This window comes from Amblyomma maculatum, chromosome 1 (assembly GCF_055883805.1).
Source record: "Amblyomma maculatum isolate TAMU_Amacu chromosome 1, ASM5588380v1, whole genome shotgun sequence".
Classification (NCBI taxonomy): Eukaryota; Metazoa; Arthropoda; class Arachnida; order Ixodida; family Ixodidae; genus Amblyomma; species Amblyomma maculatum.
Genome location: NC_139344.1, coordinates 88261047 through 88282886, shown reverse-complemented (window position 1 = coordinate 88282886; position 21840 = coordinate 88261047). Strand labels below are relative to the sequence as shown.

The window sequence follows — 21840 nt, the reverse complement described above, 5'->3', positions numbered from 1 at the left end:
GAGGTGTTCACCGGCATCAGGTCGCACCCCAAACCTGTTTATGCAATTCCATCGACACGCGGATTTTTTTTTTTTTTAAATCCGGTGGAGACTTGCGCTACACAGGGATTTGAGCCCCGGTCCTCTTGCATGCGAGGCGGATGTTCTACCTCTACGCCACCGCTGCCTTCAATGTCTGTTATGAGGCTCGAAATTCGGCGATACACAAAACTAAGAAGATACAGACTGCCTTCTTCTGGATCCGACAGTGTGTGTTCACTGGTGTTGTGTGCTTAGTCGGCGCGTGCTCGTGCAAAAGCACCGTTTGTAATATGTTGCAGAATTCCATAAGACCTTCATTGTATAGTAAAGCGCCCTGCTGACTTTCCCACGTTTTCTTTTTAACTTTTATGGCTTGCATCTTGCAACGGCGCCCAATGCGCCTCGGACTTGGATGCTACTTGGACACACCACTGAGTGGCGCTGATTAAACTCACTCTACAAATTAGCTTTCTCTATTTCGGCGTCTCTATTAGCGGAAATTAAGATGAAGAAATGGACATGGGCAGGACATGTAGTGCGAAGAGAGGATAACCGATGGTCGCTTAGGGTAACAAACTGGATTCCAAGGGAAGGATAGCGTAGCAGGGGGCGGCCGAAAGTTAGGTGGGCGGATAAGGTTAAGACGTTTGCAGGGGTCAAGTGGATGCAGCTAGCACAGAACCGGGTTAATTGGAGAAATATGGGAGAGGCCTTCGCCCTGCAGGTGGTATAGTCAGGCTGATGATGATGATGATTTCGGCGTCAACATAAGTACTAATAGTGGTTTATTCATAAACCACTGGACTAAATTTAGCGGCGGAATTCCTTCAGTTTTGAAAAAAGCCGTACACAGCTAGTCCCCGTAAGGCCTGCCCTCCACTTTAAACCTGTGTCTGAGCACGGGGTGGGCCCGGTAAAACAGCAATTTTCCGGCCCGGCCCGGCCTGTGTCCCGGGCATGGTCCAGGCTCTCGAGCCCGTGCTGTGCTCTAATAACAACGCGTTTACGGGGTTACACGCGCACACAGCGCTTTCTTCCTCATATGAGGGAAAAGTCCGTTGTTACCATATACAATGCAAATTAGGCTATAGCTGATATCCGTCAGGAGGTCGCCAGTTCCGAAGTGGGCAGCGCCGTTCCCGTTCCCTTGGAGGGTCGTTAGTTGCTGCAGTGGCCGCAGCATGAAGTGGATCGGTGTTGCTCTCAGGATCCTTGAAATCTGGTAGAAAGTCGCCCATTGTACTACGCTTCGAACTGTCGACGCTCTGCAGTAGCTGGTCTTTTGTCTTCGTCAGATGTGAATTCCACATTACGCTCTAACTCGAACTTTGAACGAAACAGGGCTATAGTGTTGGAAAGTGCAATGCAGCCATTTCTCTGGACCTCTGTAGTTCCTAACGAGAACCTCTTCTTAATGTCGAAAAGTCGCTCACGCAGTTTGCGTCGCACCGTGCCGGCGAGTTGTTGCTGAGCCACTCCTCCTCCGACAGACAGCTTCATGCATCGAGTCTTGTAGCACTCGTCTACTTAAGAAAAGGCTTGCTGGCCTTTCTCTCGTAGTGGCATGAGGTATGTTGTGGTACGTCAGTAGAAACGCCTGCAAGGTGATGTGCAAGGTTTCTTCAAACACCCGTTCATCAAACACCCTTGTTGAACTGTGAGCACCAAACGCTTTTCGATTAAGGGTTTGATGTCCTTTTTAGCGAGGAGTGACGGCCAACCAATATTTGTGAATTCCAGTATCTTGCATAGTAATCGGGGACGCTTAGTTTTGTCTGTGATGTCTTGGCCTTCTCCTGCAAAGTTTCGAAACGAAGCAAATAGAAGGTTTCTTTTTGAGAAACCTGCCGTTTCTTTTTGAGAACCGGCGATCGGTAATCGTGATAGGAAGTGTGCTTCCGCGTTATTGCTTGATTTTTTGAACTCAAGGGGAAAGTTGCAGGCCATAGAGAAACATACTTACGAAAAGAGCGGGCACTCGAGCCGTTTCGCGGCCGAGCAAGTAAGGGTTTGACCACCCGCGAGGCGGCGTAGCGATGTTCGCTTCTTCTTCACCTAAATGGTAGATAGCTTATCATATATGTACAGTGGCTTGCGTCACAGCTTATGTTTTCTTTGCTGTTTCCATATAAGCGTTTAAGCTGCGCCGGTCACGTGCCGTTGGGTACGCCCACCTCACCGTGCTTTTCAATGCGTCACCTCGTTTGGCCGGTAACTTCTTTCCTTTTGTCTGCAGAAATAATTTAGTCGTTTCTTCAGCTAAGAACGATATTAGCAAGTCGTTTGTTGCGCAACGTGAACGTATTTTGCACGTGCAAAATAGAATAGGAGCCGTGACGCACTTTTAATGTGTAGTTACTGTATGTTTTTGGGTCGTGAAGACCATGTGTATTCCTTCGATTGCGTAAATTTCTAAAATCACCCGTGGCCCCTGCGGTTTAGAACAGACAATTTTTCAGTGGTTCAGATGTATCTTAACACAAACTTATATTTGGCAGTACAAGAACTGTGTATTGCGCATTTGGGATCGTTTTGTGAATTGTGTTTACTTTGCTGTTTTGCACAATGCATGCGCTTTTGCCGCTTCGTAAGCACCATTTTTACACGCCGAATTCCTTGTCATGGCTGAAGCATTCTCGTTGTGGTCTAAAAAGCTCTGCTGCCTGTTCGTGGCCTGCATTTTGACGACATCTACTGCTATTAGTCGCACACCGTGGACTCCCTGCCATACCTTTGTCATTCAGAGGGCAAATTTGTCCGCTATCATGAGTATCAGCATTGTATTGGGATACTATTATGTATTCAGTGTGTTGTGTTTAAATTTCTGAACAGCCTACTGATCAAGGCTGACTTACAGAAATTCCGCGTGGGCTGTGCCTGCATATTTTCCTCCTTACTTTTGTCTAGCCGTTCACAACTCTTTTTCTGTTGTTCTCACGGGTCACGTTTTAGAGGAAAAACACACATCGGGTATGAGAAATTTTTTCATCGTGACACTGTGCCGTGTGCTTCACCATACTTTCAGGCTTGTTACTGTTTGTAATATGATATATTTTTTAAAGTGTGATCCATTATTCTTTCTGTGCCATATTATGTGAACAAGAAAATAATCATTTTTGTACGGAACCATCGCCTCCTTGTGTACCACTGAGAAAAGCGGCTTAATAACGGCAAAAAATTACAATAAGAACAGCTCTGATCGCTATATCTAAGCTGCATGAACAGCCACGCTTATGCTCTGCGAGAACCTAGCCGGTATTTCCAGTAAAAAGGTTGCGATCCGCGAATTTATTAAGTACGTATTCATGGCATCGTTAAAGCACTTGCGCGAAACTCTAGATGATGTAGTTGAATATCATAACAGCCAAAGGTAAATCAGAATTGAAAGCATTTCTATCGAAACCGAAACCGAAACAGAGCAAGAGCACGCGCCGAAAATCTCGGAGGACGAAATTAGCGGTCTGACCAGCCGCTCGGGGCGTTGACGCAGCTCGGCCGCAGAGCCACGCAGGGCCCTACGGAAGGGTCCGCTCTTTACGTAAGTATGTTTCTCCATGCGCAGGCTGAAAATGTCACTGCCCGCCATTGCATGCGCACAGCTGCCATCGCAGGAATGCCTGTTTCCGGGATGAAAACTGCTTGGGGTGGTTTATGTTTATTCACGAGAGTGAGGGACCTTCTGAAGACTAGAAATGAAACTTTTTAGAGCAAATACGAGGGCAAGAACTTCTTGCTTGATCCGACTGGCACATGGTAGTGTACGGGATACGTAGGCAAGAAGTTGAATTGATCCATTTGGCATTCGCTGCGTAAGAACTGCGCCTATTTCTTACTGCGATGAGTCGTTGGCGAGTTCAAGTGGTTGCTTCGGATCATAATGGGTGAGAACTGTAGGAGGAGAAGCCATAGCTTATTTTATCTTCTTGAAAGCAAGCTGACAAGACTCACCTTGCGTTACTTCCGTTGTTTGCTTTAGCAGCCTGTAAAATGTTTGTCAGAGTCGCAAGGTGCGGAATTGCATTAATAGTTTAAGATTTCAAGGAATGACATCTGTTGCTGCTTGTTGCATAGAGAAGGCGCCTTAAGCAGTGCCGATATCTTCTCAGGGGATGTGCAAGCACCGTTGGCGTTGATGACATGGCCCACATAATGGAGCTCTCTTGAAAGAACGAACAGTAATCACGCCGGATTGAAAGAGCGTTCTAGTGGTCTTGACAATACTACTTCCAAATTGTGGAAGTGCTGTGGCTGAGCCTTGGCTGTGACAAGAATATCGTTAAGATAACAGCTGACGCCTTCCAAACTTTTCAGTATGTTTTCCATGATTCTTTGAAATAAGCTTGGGGCAGATGAAGCGCCGAAAGCCAGACGGTTAATTGAAATGTGCTTGCGGCAGATGAAGTACCGAAAGCCAGACGATACATGGTGCACAAGCCCTTGTGCGCTTTAACGTCAATAGTTTCAGAGAGCTGTGTCCGTCATAACAACGTGCTAGTATGCACTAGTGAGGTCAATTTCGGACATTTCCTGACCTCCTAAAAGCGCTTCTAAATGTCATCTATCCGAGGCAGCGGGAAGCCATCTAATTCCAGACAGGAATTGAGAGTGGTCTTATGATGTCCACACAGCCAGAGACCCCCATTTCTCTTCGCTTCCGGTACCAAAGGCATCGCGTAGTCGCTTGCAGCCACAAGCGTTATGAAGCCAAGCTTTTCTATTTTCACAAGTTTAGCTTCTACTGCACCTTGGAACGTTTCTCTCCTTTACAAACTTCGGCTGCGACCATTTACGAAGGACAAGCACGGAACTTTGTTTCTTGATGTTTCCTAATTCATCCTTGAAAACTTCGGATTGACTGTCCAGCAGGGCTTCAAGATTTTGTTGCCAGTGCGTTGACATATCTCGTGAGGAACTGAGGTGCTGCACAAACACCATGTTCTTCAAATCCAGCGAAATAGTTTGCAATCATTCTCTGCTGAAAGGTGCTGGTCCTGGAGTGTCTTCGATATACAAAGGAAGCTCCGTGGTAAGGTAGCTGTGGCTCAATACGACTTTTGCTAAACCCTTGTTATACTTGCGCAGTTTTAATGAAACTGACTCAAGTTGCGTACGTGTTAACAGCTTTTTGAATTCGCGCCATGGTATGACGGATATGCTAGCGCAAATTTCAAGCCACTAATATCAGTAGGATGCGGTTAACGTTCACCAGTACACTGAACGGAGCTACATTGGTTGCCTGAAGTGGGAAAGACGACTCGTTTAGGAAGGATGCCAGCACCTTTACTCGCTTCCGAGGCTTCGTCTCCCTGCTTTCCATTACGCAGGCGCGTTGAATGTGCTCCGTCAGGTTATAATTGTAACATTTGTCACCGCTATGAGGGTAGGCATCGCTAGAGTGATTGGGTGACCCCTGTCTCGAAAACAGCTTCGCGTCACTACAGACTGCTTTGCGCCACGACCTTTGTTCACTGCAGACTCTGTGGGTACGTTGTTGAGCGCCAGCGCCGCGCTTTTCGTTGCAGTTTGTATGGCTAGAGCTGTACCTACAGTCCTCTACAAGATTAGGTCTTTGTTTTCCGTAAAGAAAACACGCTGAATGCCTTTGCGAAGCAGGCCGCGGACGAAACACACCAAGAGCGCTTCATCCAGGAAACTTCCAAATTCGCAACTCTAGAGTACATGTCAAAGTTCAAAGTAAAATTTACACAATGCTACGCGTGATGCTTATGCAGAAAGCCAGTAATTTTTAATAGCCTTGAAAGGCGCAAACAATTCGATAGGGAGCGAGGCGCTGAATTTGGGAAAGGGATCCGTGTACTTGGGGTTAGTAGGGTTTCCAGATCCAGGTCACGAGCTAGAAATAAGAGTTAGGATGGGGTGCGTGCATTTGGTAGACCATGGAAGGCATTTTGCCGCTATCCCTTAAGTGAAAAGTGAAAAATCTATCTTGCGCGTGCTTACCTGAGAGGTAAGCACGTGTAGCCTAATGAAACTGCTTCAACCTAATGTGAGGAGAGCGCGACGAAACACCGATAGCAAAAATTAGGATGTTATCTTGAGAACTAGAGAGCGAGCGAAAGGGACCAGAGAACGAAACGAAGGAGATGATATTCTAGCAGAATTAAAGAATAAAGGGTGTGTGCCGAGCTTGTTATGCAAATGCAATATAATCGGTGGTCAGTGATGATAACTGACTGGAATATATATAGAAGCAAGCGTAGGAGAAGAGAGCAGAAAGTGAAGTGGGCGGATGAGATAAGGAATGAGCGGAGCACGCCTAGCAAAGGACCGAGTAATGGCAGAGATACGAAAGGTCTCTGTCCTGCTTTCAGAAGAGTCAGGTTGTTGATTAGAATGTGTTTTTTCATTGGAAAATATACCAGTAGCAACGAAACCCCTAAGTGTTTCGCGGCCGCCGTGCAGCCACTAAAAGCGGCATCATCATAAATATCCCAGCTGCGCCCACTTCAGGACAATGGACCCTCTCATTTTCCAGTTAATTTAACCCTCCTCTGGGCCATGCGCCTCACCCGCTCCAGGCAAACTCCATAATTTCGTCAAAATACCTAAATCTACCACCGCCTGAATGTGTACCATCTCATAGAATCATGCCCATTTGCGCTTTTAATTTCAACTAGAGTATAATTAGCCGTGCTAGTTCTGGCGCTTTGCATTCTGTCTATCGTTTTCGTAGGCGTAGCCAGCGTGTTGGTAGCTTCCAAGTTGCTCTTCTGTGGGGGAGTAATGACAAGCTACAGACAGCCCGTACTCTCCTCTTGAGAGATGCTTATGCGCTTGTATTCGTGGTCATAAGAGTATTGACCAAATTGACTCCTGCCCATTTTTATTTTGTTTCTGTTCCATTTTTCGTATCTGCTGTCACTACATCCCCTGGTCCATTGATATTATAACTGTATAACAATGGACAAAAGCCTGTACACTGTTCCAGCGGATACGCGAGCACGCAGGTTGCTTACTTACCAGCAGGTCTCGAACATTTCAAGGAAATTGAATGACGACGTGCTTCCCTATTTCGAGGAATCGAAAAACTGAGCGTCTCTCAGAAACTGAAACTGCCAAGCACCGAGGCCATCGCTTGCTCCGTGTGGCGACTTTAGACTGTGACTTCTCACCCAATTCAGTAACGTGGACTACTTGACCGGTGCGAGTGAGATGCGACTTACGGAAACGGCTGACAGGGCCAGCTGCAGCCCCACGGCCGGACGCCGTCCAGGCTACATCACCCTGGCAATCACCACCAATGCGTGGCAGCCTGAGAAGACCACCAGCAGGAAAGCCATCCGACAGGTGACGATGTTTCGAGCGCGAACAGAAGTCTTGCTCCACTGCAAACGAGGTTGTAGGGATACGTTAGGGACGTCGAAAGACGAGTACAATATACCGGTACATAAAAAAAAAAAAAGCTGTTGCTGAGTAAGCGTAAGACATCTGTTTTGTATATATGCCAGGAATTGCGTTATGACAAAAGGGTGTATGCATGCTGATTCTAAGAATTATGACAGCTGTATTAACAGATACGGCGGAGTTTACGACATCCAAAGATGTAGCACTGGTGGATAATGATTGAATTAGGGGGTGCATCAACTGCCTATGCAAGTTACTCAAAGTGATTTTGTTATAACCGGATGCTTAGCATATGATTCAGAATGAGTTCTAACACACGAGCCCAAAACAGAGGAGCGTTGTTATGTGTCGTCCATTAATACGAAAGTAACGAATAAATACTTTGAAGCATAAACAAGGGGGGGGGGGGGGGGGGACGTGCCAAAGAAGTTCTATTTTTAGTTTTTACATTACTATGCTTTATATTCCGGCCATAAGAATATCTGTCGTGCTGCCTTACCCCCCTCCAATATCTCCTATTCAAGGCAAAAAGATGCACTATTCATAACTTCACCGCCACTGGTACCCTGTGGCAGTTTTTTTAGCTTTCAGTATTATTGCAGATAACGCTGCTTTCAGCACTAGTCAAAACTCACGTATTTATGCAACAATTTGTGGGTCAGCCTGGACGACATCTGAGAGGTAATTGGAGGGCATGCCACCACTATGTTTGGCATTTTTTAAAACATATCAGTGTTTCAAGAACGCACCACACGGAGTTGCTAGAATACTGATCGCTTACGGCACAGCGGCACAATGCAACCGTCATAGCCTCATCTTGAGTTTCAACATATTTATCGACTCCCTCATTGCGTCTGCGCCACTTAACGCTCGCCTTCAACGCGAAGGCTTGTGCGGCAGTGCATAAGTGCCGCATGGTGAGGAATAAAGGCGCCTATACCTTATACCTTTCTGACTACACCGTCACCACCGCACCCCTTTTTTCCCACTCCTTGACTGGCGATTGGCGCCAGCTGCGTCAACATTGAGCAAAAGAAGACATAACACACAGTCGTTAAACACTGACTGCCACTGACATTTGGCACCGTACCGGCTGTCGTTGAAATTCGTGGCACCGGAGTATAGTGGATGTTTGCCAGAATGGTTCATGACAGGCGAGGTTTGACACGACACTGTTCGTTTGAAAATCCCGTGTCGGCGTTGGGAGCTCAAAATCACCAGGACGCTCCTGGAAGGTGGTAGTTAGCAGGCGATATGGCGAGGCACTGATTGACAGCCGGATTTTGAGAACCACAAGATCTAATTTCTTGGCCGACTTGAGAAGAGGCGCCAGATTGGTTGGCTGCTTTGAAATGGGTGAGTAAGGTAGAAATCGAAGCGCGGACTTTTGCATCGCAAATTGCACGCGCACGCAGGCAAGTTTATACGACTAGTATAGGAAAAGGGGCTTGATGTATAGCACGGAAGTAAAAGATTACGGGGCCAACGACCTCTGTTTGTTCTGGGTTACCAACTGGCTACTTCCCAGCAATTTATTATAGAAACTGCATGGTAGCAAGCTTATTGTTTTTTTTCTGAACTCGCTGCCTAACAGAGCTACTTGAATGCAAACTTCTGAGAAGCAACTTGAAAAAAATTGATAGCACTTGCAGAGCAACGCGGCATAGACTGCTTAGAAGCAAACTTACCCTGCCGGTCACTGGGGAAACGGCTGATGGCTGTTCCCGGCCGGGTGCATAGAGGCTCTAGCGCTTCTGGGAGATTAGGCGCCCCTAGGCCTTGACCGCCGTTGCAGCGATGGTAGCTGGTGCGATGTGGGACCAAGACAGCGAAATGCTTGATGAGCTCTGCCATCGCTGGCAGTTCTGGGGGCCGCATGGCATGGTTAACGGTGCGCCCTCGGCTCCCGTGGCAGCAAACAGCTCCTTGATCGGGTTCGTTTTGCATCGTGAGCTGGAGCCCGGATCCACTTCCATGCAGCTGAGATGCGGTTCGGGAATGACGTCCTGGGTGGGCGATCATATCGTGGTGATGCCCCACGAAACAATCGTTCTAAAAGAAAGATGGCGTACGTTCAATGCCTCGCGCTGCTCGAGCAAATTGTGGACTTGAGAAGAACGAAAAGGATGATGATGGTGATGTCCTCATTCATAATGGCACTTACCCACTGCTACCGCAATACACTATGTTTTCTTCTCCACGTTCCACTACTTTTTGCGTGTGCTCAAGAAATGTTGCTAATGTTATTTCAGAGGTGCCGTGGATTCCCAAGCAGTGAATTTGAAGTCGGGAAAATATTGCACGTTTGTAGTTCCCAAAGCTCGCCGTCTGTCGACGGTTTTCTATCCAACCGCACTGTAATATGAAGCTAAGGTGTAAACAATGTGAAATGATGTACGCATGAAAACGTATATAAACAAAGAAAATCGATAGAGATGCATAATTTATTCCTTCAAAAGAAGCTTGTAGTCACTGCCCTGGTAATGGCCAACCACCCTTGTGGGTATTGTCGCGTAGTCGTGGCAATGCCGACGACAGCCAACAAAGAGACTGGTGTGGCAGTTAAATCAGCTCTTTATTGGGCTGACTTGCGCCCTCATAAGACTTGCGCCCTCATAAGGCAACTCGGCGGCGCTGATACCAGAGCAAGCGTGCTCGTCGGTTGTCGGTCGTCGAACAAGGAATGATCGTTTAATCCGTCAGCGCCTAATTTAAAGTAAGAGAAGAACCTGCTAGGTAACCGACCAAAGGAGCCTGGAAACATCTGGAACAGTATAGAGACAGTTGTACTTCGCGGTAATCACACGGGAAAAATCTCGGACCATCTTGGACTACAAGGTAAGTGATAAAGCCGCGTCTCGTGACAACGAGCATGGAACAAACAGAGTACAGTATCGATCCTGGCTTTATATCAGCGATAAGGCCGCATGCTGACGTTTGTTGAATAATAAATTAAGATTTGAGTGATTCGCGGCAGTATGCCCCATTATATCTTGAGGAAACAATAGCATTCCCCTGTCAAAATTATTATAATTCATCCAAGCTTCTTTAGCTATCTACATAATACCGTTATATTTCATTAGGTGCCGCTCTTCCGTTTCTTGTTTGTGCCTAGACCAAAACCTGGCCAATCACCAGCTGTGGGTATGCGCCTGTTCGTTTTTCAAGAACGCTAGGGAGATTCCTTTAGAACAACAACAACCTTTAATACTAACATCATTTTCGGCTCGCACACATTTGAACTAAAAAAATGGGTGAAAATCTTTGGCGTTTTATTCTCCGAGCACATGTCCGAGAATAAACATGTTAATATTTTGTCGTGAAAATCAAGCAAGTTCGTAGGCCTGCTGAATAGGAACCGTCAATACCTCCCAGTAATGATGACAAAACTTTTATATGATTTCCTTTTAAACTCCCAGTTACGATTATTGCTCATTGGTCGGGGGGAATACAACCAAGTCGAACATAAAATACTAACCATGATCAAAAAGAAGGCTATCCGCATAGTGGAAAATACTTCATTTCTTGAGCACACAGAGCCACTTTTCAAGAAACATAAGATACTCAAAGTAGACAACACGTACAATTATAGCATTTTGAGGACTTACAAAAGTGCAGTAGAAGGAGTACCAGATACTTTTATGAACTTGGCAGATCTGACGAAAACTACTAATACGTACCTATATAATTTCATACAACATGGCTTATTCCCTTCACCTGTACAAAGTACGGGAATCAAAGTATAAAGGATGTGCTGCTATATACACTCAATTCCCCTAAAGCAAATCCACATCCTGTCAGTGCCATACAAAAGTGTTTTAGAGATGTTCTTTAAAATGATACTGTGCATACCTTTTAAAACCGCGTTACAGAAATTGTTATTTTATTTAATCAATATTTTCCTATGGACTGCTCAACTACTTATGCAAATGTTCACCTGTCTGCTGGTCTGCTGTATCGGTGGCAGGAGCCTCGTCATGCTGCAAACAAAGTAGCTGTATTATTCGCGACCTTTTTTGCTCGTGCAAAATAAAACACTTGATTGATTGATTGATCGACATTCCAAAGAAAATCGAACTTTCAAAAGCTGGAAAGCTGAAACAACCTCCTGCAATAAACTAGGAACACTTGTAGTCCTTGCGTCGCACGTCCACGCGACAAAGTCAGATAAAACTTCACTTAGCCTGACTAATAAAACCGTTCGCCAAAAGGATTACTTTGATCGTGTAAAGACACAAACCTAGGCACCACCTGCCATAATAAAAATAAAAAAAATGAACCAGTACAAGACCTCCTCCTCTCACACAGCTAAACAAATTTGTCCGACTATTTCGCTCCCAGGTAGGTCGCCAGAAAAAGGCTGCGGATGATTTGTTCGCGCAAAGGGTCAAAGCCTAGGGCGGAAACACATTCAGTATTAATGCACATGCTAGAAAACGATCACCTCGAACAACTTCCCCCAAATAACCACGAACAGCTCCGTCAATACGATCAGATGTAACAACAAATTCAGGCAAAGCTCTGCACAGTCTGAACGGAATAATACCACGTTAAAAGGGGTCCTGAGCAACCCTAATAAAAAAGAAACGGTTAAATACTTGCCATACACATAAGCGGCATAAATCAAGACCTCCACCGCGTACGCTTCGAAACAGGTTGGTTCGACTTGTCCTTTCCCAAGAGGAATTCCACTCAAACACTGCAAATACCCTATGAATTTTCCGCGCATTTAGACGGGATCAGTGTAGCACTAGCATCACCTACCACAGCTTGCTGAGAAAGAAAATATTGCAAGCTTTGACACGTCACAACATTGAGAAATTTAATCGACCAAATCTTGCTGTTTTTTCCTCTCAATTCTGCAGCCTTATTTGGCAATAAACTTCACTGTCATAGTAAAATTCAAGAGGGACACCTAATTACCTAGGTGCAGTTGTTGTCCACGATACATTGCGAAGACACTCGCAGTCCGAGGTCATTCACCATGCTAGAATCCTAAGCACTTCAGCACTGTTCTCGCAAAGGGTTAAAGCCTAGGGTGGAAACTTGTTCAATAATTGCTAATGCAAAAGATGAGACCGTCTTAACCCGGGTGAGGATTGAACTCACGACCTTCAGATTATGAGACTGACGGGCTGCCTACTGCGCTACCGACGCTTCTTTTTCTTTACTGCCGGTCAGCAAAGTACATGCATGCATTAAAAACCACTAGCCTACCTTTGGATTAAGCGATGTATTAAAACGATTCATTTGATCAAAACGTCGATCACATCCATCCACTGAGGTTGCTCAGGCTGACTACGGAGAACATCTCTGAGAAATGTGACACTTTCAATGAAGTTGTCCCTGACCTTTCGTACATCTTCGTCGCGCCTAAATGCCATCCGCGTTTTCCAAATGCTGTGGAGGCCCAGCACTATAATCATGTCATATGGGATCTCGTCACTTTCTACGGGTAGAAATTGTATGCCGTAAGGATTAATGCGCAGTTCTTTTTTTAAATTTCTTTGTAATATATCCCAATTAAAATCGGCATCCCAGCAGTCTATAAAAACGTGATCGATAGTCCGTTTCTTTTTTTTTTTTTTTTTACAGGTTGTGCAGTTGTGGGCCCAAGGTACAAATATACCTTTAAATATCAAGCCACGTTTTTGCGAGAAGGGTACCAAAGTGTAGCTTGAATAAAAACGATCTGACGGTTGGTTTAACCGGCATCTTCCTAACTCATTTTAGGACGTCTTGTCCTGGGCCTCGACAATATGTGGATCGGTATAGGGGTACGGGTACAAACAGATTGAGGAAGCCCTTATACAATTTATTCCTGGTACTAAGATACTCAACCGAAAAATGGGCACGCAAAATTTGTAAGGCAAAAACAAATACTCTTAAAAATCCAGTGACAGCGAGATTTCTGGCTTGATAACTAGACACAAAAAATTTCTGGTATCCCGTTACCTAAGCGCTTCTACATCATTGTGCGCAACAAATGGTCTGATTGATCGCACAAAAAAAGAAATCATGATACAACTTGTCTCAGAAACAAGTTCGAAAGACAAAGGCCACCCCTTTTCATGATGGATAAAAATTGCAGCAAATACTAAATTTCGGTAATCAAAAACGAATTACAGACACTTAAATTTGTGAACACTGAGAGGTTGCGCCCTTTCAACCCATCCGCTTTTTGTTTAGTCTTTTGCGTTGTGTCCTTCCACAACTCTCTGTTCCTCTTATAATACTCTCTAATGGGACACCCAAGTACTTCGCTGGAACAGTCGTCCACCACATATTAGCAAACATTGCTGGTTTTTTATCCCATTCACTGTGCAAACAACCAATGCTCTTCTCCGAATTGATTTCGCACCCTTTTTGCAGTAGTCAAACGACTTCTTTAAAGCTTTCCCAATCTGCGCAAAAAATTGCGATATCGTCCGCGTAAGCAAGTACTTTTACCTTCGTAGACTCGAGAGGGAACCCGTAGACACCTTCATTATGTATCAATGATAACAGAAACGGCCCAAGATAAATAGCAAAAAGCAGAGGTGAAAGTGAACAACCTTGCACTACTAAAGAACATACAGGCACACATTCTGATAACTGTTTATTCACAATGATATGCGCGACGCAGTTTTCATGCGCCATCCGCACACCTTGTGATATCACCGAGCCAAAATTTACATGTTCTAGTATTGCGAAAAGAATTTCGTGCGACACTTTACCGAAAGCCTTCGCAAGATCAAGCTCCATCATAGCAACTCGTTCGACAAAGACGTCACAGCCTTCAAGAACAGTTCTTGCAATGTGCACATTTGTTCCGATGATGCAGCCTTTAATACCGCACGTTTGATGCGGCCCAACAAGATATTTTATAACAGTTTGCACTCTTCTGGCAAGAATCTTCATAAACAATTTATAATAAACATTTGTGAGGCTTATCGGATGATAAGCCGCAACGGACAGCAATTTAGTCTCGTCGTCACTTTTAGGTATTAAAACCACACGGGCTGTTCTACCGAGGCGGATAATTAGTTCTCGCAAAGGGTCGAAGCCTAGGGTGGAAAAACATTCAGCAATGTCCAATGCAAAAAATGCAAACTGCCTACCCCGGGTGGGGACCGAACCCACGACCTTTGTAGTATGAAACTGACGCGCTGCCTACTGCGCTACCGAGGATTTTTTTGTTTGTTTTGTTTTCTTTATTTTCTGTTGACAATGAAAATTGCAGTGCGGAAAAGTCAAATTATGATAGCACGAATAGTTCTAGAAAAAAGTAATGCTTCACAAAGTTTCAAAAACGCTTCAGGTTAGCCGGCTCGCTCAAAACTGGCATCCATTCTGGTTTCTCCCTTTGGGAATTATATATGGCGCTAAGATAGTTTATACTTTCAATGAAACACTCCCTCGCGGAAAGAGCATCCAGGTCCGCGTGTCTTACGGCCGTTTTCGTTTTCTATACACTGTGGAGACAAAGGATAATGAATAAGTCATATGGCACATCTCCTTGATTATGGAGGGGCAGGAACCGTATACCTTATTTTGTAATTGGCAAGTCCTTTTTAAAGTCCTCTGCAGGATATCCCACAGAAAGACTGCATCCCAGCAGTCAAGAAAAATACGGTCTATGTCAAATCAAGCAGTCCACCGACCACGGGACAAAGACACCTTTTTTCTTCAACCAAGGTTTAACAGGTAATGTACCACTGTGTAAGATGAAGAAACAACTTTTTGCTGACGACCGTACTGGCACCTTTCTAACTATTTTTAAGACCTCCTTACCTTCCCTTCCACAGTGTAATGATCGATGCAAGGGCACTGGCATCATTACATCAAACAGGTCCTTATACAGGTGCTTTTGGGCTACAACACTTAGGTATTCCATCAAGAATCTCACTTTTAAAATGTTAAAGGAAGCCACAACCTCGCGCAAAAAAATGTTCAGTCTTCTGCATTTGATATTCCTAGAGGACACCAAAACTTCAAGTAAGTCTTGGCTCAGTCTAACTTGGAAATTGGTACGCAGAAAATGGTCGGTTTGGTTACATAAGAACATAAACATGGATGCTATTTGCCGTAAAAATATGAGGACCAAACCAAATCCTCCCCTTTTCACCAAGCGAAATCAATTTGTACGACACGTTCTCTCCCAAACCGAACCTCAGACGAAAATGCTAGCAATCTGTAAAATTTCTGGACGCTAACCCTTGGCATGGATAATGCTTGCAATACATACCAGACTTTCGCAACAATGAACAAATTGCATACAGTTGTACGCGCAGACATTGATAAATCAAGGCCATCCCACTTTGTTGTTTTCGACTGGACTCGTTCACGTTCATCATTCCAGTAATCTTTCGTATCTTTGTAGTTTTCCAGAGGCACTCCAAGGTACATCGCAGGTGGGAAAAACGAAGAAATATTTTCGAAAAGTGAAGGCGCGTTGCGCCAGACCCCATGCCACAGCCCCAAACATTTGTCCCAGTTGACTTCGCTAGCCGTTTGCTTACGAAATCTAGTAGCATCTTTGGTTGCTTCTGAAACGCTTTCTCTATCTTGACAGAAAACGGCTTTGTCGTCACGGCATGACAATACTTAGCTTTCCATAAGTCTAAATCCACGGATCCCTTCATTTTTAGTCACCTTCAAGCAAAACGTTTTATATATATGGCAAACAACAGAGGAGAAAGCGGACATCCTTGTCTAACGGAGGATCTTATCTGAGAGCTTTTCCTTATCTACAATAATGCTAGTGAAACAATTTCCATAAGCCATTTGAACTCCCCCTAATATGGCTGAGCCTACATTTGCATGATCCGGTATAGCAAATAGAATTTCGTGGCTAACCTTGTAAAAAGCTTTCTCCAAGTCTAGTTGCAGCATTGCAACATGATCTTCAAACACGGCACCGCATTCCAAATGCTTCTGGCTACGTGAATATTTGTATATATGCTTCGGTCTTTCATTCCACATGTTTGACGTGGCCCTACAATATTTTTAACTATGTTCTGCAACCGTTTCACCAGGACCTTCATGAAGATTTTGTAATCCATATTGGCAAGTGTTATAGGCCAGTATGACTTCACTCAGAGTAATTTGACGGGGTCATCGCTCTTAGGCTTCAACACCACGCGCGTGCTTCAAAATGACGGTGGCGTTTCTTCTTAATAATACGCCTCGGTCAAAACTCGATGCAATGCCTGTGCAACTTCACCCTAAAAGCTTTATAAAAAGCTGCGATCAATCCATCAGGACCAGGTAACTTTCGAACGGTCAGATCATCTATCGCATTTTCAATCTCTCGCATGCTGATGGGCTTCCCCAAGCTATAGACCCTTTACAGCGCGAGCGCATGGGCGCTGCCATATTTGATCATGTGACCTTTCCGCCAACGCTGGCCTTCGGGCCTTCTGGTTTGACGGCTTTCGGCGCGCTAGTATTCGGCTACACGGTGCGGTGTACCCGCTATCGCTGGGGACAACGAGCTTGTAGACAGGCAATAAACTTCATGTGAATTCCTATAGTATGTGTAGGTGCTAAAAAAATGTTTAATTTAACCACGTAGTTCATTTATTGCGTCCTCCTAAATGTCTGCATTGGCTAGAACGTTTCGACAAACCCATCAGCCGTCGACTCTTTTTTTTTTTGCTTTTTTTATTAATTCCATCTCTAGTGCTCTTTGTGGAAAACGTGACTTTCTGTAAAACTGAATAGATTACAAACTTATTATTCCCTCAAACTTATTTTTTTTTTAATTTTCTTGCGCAAAGGGCGAACGCATGCTCAGACTATGCTGGCTGAGACGCATTATGAATGTTCATTTAACATTGTGCACAATACTTACTGCTCAATATGGACGCGCATGTAATCCCCGACAATTGATAAGATATAATTTTATCTCCTGTAAACGTCCTGGCTTCAAAAAACTATTACGCTGCTTGAAGGCCGCATCAGGCGCTCAGCGGCGTTCACCTGCGCTTGGGCGAAGGTGACTGGAAACTGCACCGGAATTCAGAACGCACAGTACGCAGCCCAAGCAAGCGGGGATATAAAAAATCTTATCATGGTAAATTTCATCACTGGCCCGTGCATTAGTTTCATAAAAGCAGCAGTTATTACATGTATTTCAGCAGTACTTGTCTAATTAAAATTTGGTTTTGTTTGTGCGGTGTTACGCCCCAAAGCGACTCAGGCTATGAGTGGAGGACTGCGGAAATTCCCATCCCCTTGGGATTCTTTAATGTGCACTGATATGGCACAAAACACGGGCGCCTGGGTTTTTGGCTCCAGCGAAAAGCAGCCGCCGAGGCCGAGATTCGATCCCGCGTATCCTAGGGAATAGTACCTAATTAAAGTAAACAGATTCACTTATATGCTCACACTAACTTTCCTTCTCTGCGCAATCAATTCGTATAATTGCATAGACATTATATAATAGCAACGTCAAGGTACCTCTTAACGCCCTGCGAAAAAAAACTCGGCAGCAGTGCAAAGACTCAATATCCAATTCCCGAGAAAACGTCAGGGTCGTTCTCGCATTGCCATGGCTACTGCCGGTGCTAAAACGAGCTGGGGCGTGAGGTATAGCCATTCTCTGCAATTCACAGGCACTTTCTTGCCCCAGAAAGGAACATGAACTCGTGATACATCTCCCAGAAAAACGGTTGCCTAGGCCATGATGTGCACCTTATGTAGAAAGCGTCTTCTGTTCTTCCGCCATTAAACAACAGGGTCATTAGCTCTACTTCCTCGCAGAATACTTCGATAATACACATGACACCTGCATCAAAGCAGCGCTGTTTAAAAGTCAGCTGGTATTCTATACACAAGATACACAGCAGCAGTTAGCACTGCGCGCCGATGCGTTCCGAAGGCCAGCAATGACGGCCGTCCTAGGGGCGCCACGTGTTAGGGAAGAGTTGAACTACTCGCTGTAAACGGTCTATACCCAAGCTTGCTTTCACAATGTCATCCAGTCTTGGCATCAGCGGCCAAAAGTCTTTTTCAAATCCTTTCTACACTAGCCTTAAAGGCCCACTGTCCACCCTCCGGTAGAAAATATTTTCTTCCCCGGTGACTGTGAGACTTCGCCCCTGGAACGCAAGGCCGCAAAATGTTTTTGAAAAGAGTAACTAATAACGCAGTTATAGCCACCGCAATCACCCGATTCTATCCTGCCTCTCTCCTTCCGTTCCCTCGCAAAGGTTTTTCACTCTCCTGCCCGAGGTCGTCTAGCCTCCGCAATACAAATTCCCCTTCCTCCTCCGCGTTTGGCGGGAGGTGGGGCGTGGCTCCCCGCGAGCGCGAAAAAAAAGAAACGGTCGAGGGAGCGCGCGCCGCTGGATTCAGTCTGGCCGTGGCGAGGGAAAAGCGCGCTGCGAGCGGTAGACACCCATCCTTCTCCCGTCAGTCAGCGAGACGGACCAATGGACGTCGTTCCCGGTACGTACGTCATTATCGGGGCCCGTCGGGCCAGCGCAGGAAGCGGTGAAGCTGGCTTCTCAAAGGAGAGCATAAGGGAGCTTTGAATTGTATTTTCGATGCTTTGCGGCGCGCGTGTTGCTGTAGAATTTTGCACAGACTATCTCCGGTACCTGATCGAAACACTGGGCTCCTTTTCTTAAAAGGGCCTTCCCTGGACAGTGGCCCTTTAAGTGCCCTAGCAAGGAGCGACAATATTCTACGAACGCTCGTTGTATTTATCTCTGTCGTTTGTGAACCCATTGCAGGTGTTTATCTCTTTTATTTCATTCTTCATCTCGTTCCTTTTTTTCCTCTCCCAATGCACGCTTGGTGGCGCTTCTTGAGAAAATTATCATTCTGCACGTGCTCGGATGACAGTCCCTTTGTACTTGCGTATATCGGTAGCCTCTCGGTGGTTTTTAATCCAATTTCCTTCATATATTGTCCTGGTTGTGAACACTCTAAGCTAACCAAACTTCAAGCTCACCTTACAATTACTTCTCTTTATTTCTTTGTTCTCTATATAAGGAACCCGATCGCTCAATTTCTTGTATCTTAGCCTCCTCATTAAAATGCTGCGCTACCTAGGCGGATAAATAGTTGTCGCAAAGGGCGCTGCCTACTGCGCTACCGAGGCTTTTTTCCCCTTTATTGCCGGTCAAAAAAGTACATACATGCATAGAAATCACTAGCCTACCTTTTACTTAAGATGTCTTAAAACGTTTTCATTGTGGTCAATGCGTCAATCACAATCATCCACTGAGGCTGCTCAGGCTGCGAAGAACATCTCTGAGAAATGTGACACTTTTAATGAAGATGTCCCTGACCGATCGTACATTTTCTTCGGCGTGCCTTAATGCCATCCGCATTTTCCAAATGCTGGGGAGGCCCAGCACAGTAACCATGCCGTACAAGACCTGGTCACTTTGTACGGGTAGAAACCGGATGTCGTAAGGATGCGCTACCGAGGCGGATAATTCGTTCGCGCAAAGGGTCAAAGCCTAGGGTGGAAACCCATTCAGCAAAGTCCAAAGCAAAAAACTAAACCGCCTTGCCCCGGGTGAGGATCGAACTCACGACCTTCAGATTATGAGACTAACGCGCTGCCTACTGCGCTACCGAGGCGGATAATTCGTTCGCGCAAAGGGTCCAAGCCTAGGGTGGAAACCCATTCAGCAAAGTCCAATGCAAAAAACTGAACCGCCTTGCCCCGGGTGAAGATCGAACTCACGACCTTCAGATTATGAGACTGACGCGCTGCCTACTGCGCTACCGAGGCGGATAAATCGATCGCGCAAAGGGTCAAAGCCTAGGCTGGAAACCCATTCAGCAAAGTCCAATGCAAAAAACTAAACCGCCTTGCCACGGGTGAGGATCGAACTAAAGTTAAATTGGTTCACAGGAAGGGAAAGGCGCAGTAACTGTCACACTTGCTCTGTGGACACCCGAACCGCGCCGTAAGGGAAGGGAGGAAGGTGGGAATGAAAGTGGAAAGAGAGAAAGAGGAGCCGTAGTGGAGGGCTACGGAGTAATTTCGACCACCTGGGGATCTTTAACGTGCGCTGACATCGCACAGCACACGACGCCTCTTCGTTTCGCCTCCATCGAAACGCAGCCGCCGTGGTCGGGTTCGAACCCGGGAACTCCGGCACAGTAGTCGGGCGTCTTACCACTGCACCACCCCGGCGGGGCAAGGATCGAACTCACGATTTCAGATTATGAGACTGACGCGCTGCCTACTGCGCTACCGAGGCGTTTTTTTTTTTTTTTTTTTTTTTTTTTTTATTACTGACTTGGCAACTACAAAGAAAGATGAAAAGTCGTATGGAATTAAAAACACAAGTCACTTTCTGACAGGTTTCTTGTGATAGAATGGATTAGGTGACATGAGCTTGTCCAAGACTGGCAGCCATTCCGGGGCTTCCGATTGCCCTCCGAAAACATCACGCGTGTACATTACACTTTCAACAAAATACTGATGGGCTGGACAACATGCTCATGGCGAACATCCATCCGCGTTCTCCATACGCTGTGCATACACAAGACCATTAATAAATCACTGCGCACCTCTCCTGGCTGGGCGCAGGGAAGGTAGCGTATGCCAAACGGCGTTATTGGTAAGTCCTTTTTAATAGTACGCTGTAGCACGTCCCACAAAAAAACCGCATCGTGACAATCAAGGAAAATATGCTCTATGGATTCCAGCTTTTTGCAAATTAAATAGTCAGCAGACCAAGGCACAAAAGGCCTTTGCTTTCCAGCCATGGCTTCACCGGAAGAGTGCCGGTATGCAATTGAAAAGAAAGATTTAGCGGACGATCTGATGGGCATTCTTTTCACTCTTTTCAACACGTCCCGCTCCGGACCCAAAGCATATACAGCGCGATAAAGAGGCACAGGTAAAAAGGTTTCCAATAAATCTTTGTAAAGCCGTTTTCGCGTAACAGTACACATATACTCATTTGAAAATCTCGCCTTCACTATTTGGAAGGACGCGATAACTTCGCGAAGAAAAGCACTTAGAGCCATTGTCCCTGTAGACATAGTCGAAACTACATATTCCGGCAGTGAATCACGCAATCGCACTTGGATTACCGTTCTAAGAAAACATCGCTTTGTTCGCGCAAAAAAAAAGGACCTGGTTACAATCTGCTTTAGTATAAATGTGACAATCCCAGTCCACCATTATGCACCGTATGAAACAGATTACATCGACTGGTACGCTCCCAAGTTGAAGCCCACACAAACGTGGCAAATACCCTATGCAGTTTTTGAACAGAGATCCTTGACATAGATAACACTTGCAGCATGTAAAAAATTTTTGCGACTAGGAACATATTGCAAACGGTAGCTCTTGCGAACATAGAAAAGTTATGTCCTCCCCATTTCTTTGTTTGGGTTTTCACTTGCTCAACTTCACCGGCCCAACATTCCTTGCTTTCACGGTAATGCTTTAGTGGCACACCAAGGTAATTGCCTGGCTTTATTGTCCATTGCATA

The 21840-nt window shown here is 45.4% G+C and overlaps 2 non-coding genes across 2 annotated transcripts; both read right to left on the bottom strand.

Moving 5' to 3' along the window:
* Positions 1–19892: 19892 nt before the first annotated feature.
* TRNAM-CAU (transfer RNA methionine (anticodon CAU)) lies at positions 19893–19965 on the bottom strand. Its single transcript has one exon. It is a non-coding gene; the product is annotated as a tRNA-Met (tRNA).
* An 81-nt stretch (positions 19966–20046) lies between these two features.
* TRNAM-CAU (transfer RNA methionine (anticodon CAU)) lies at positions 20047–20119 on the bottom strand. Its single transcript has one exon. It is a non-coding gene; the product is annotated as a tRNA-Met (tRNA).
* Between the last annotated feature and the right edge of the window lie 1721 nt (positions 20120–21840).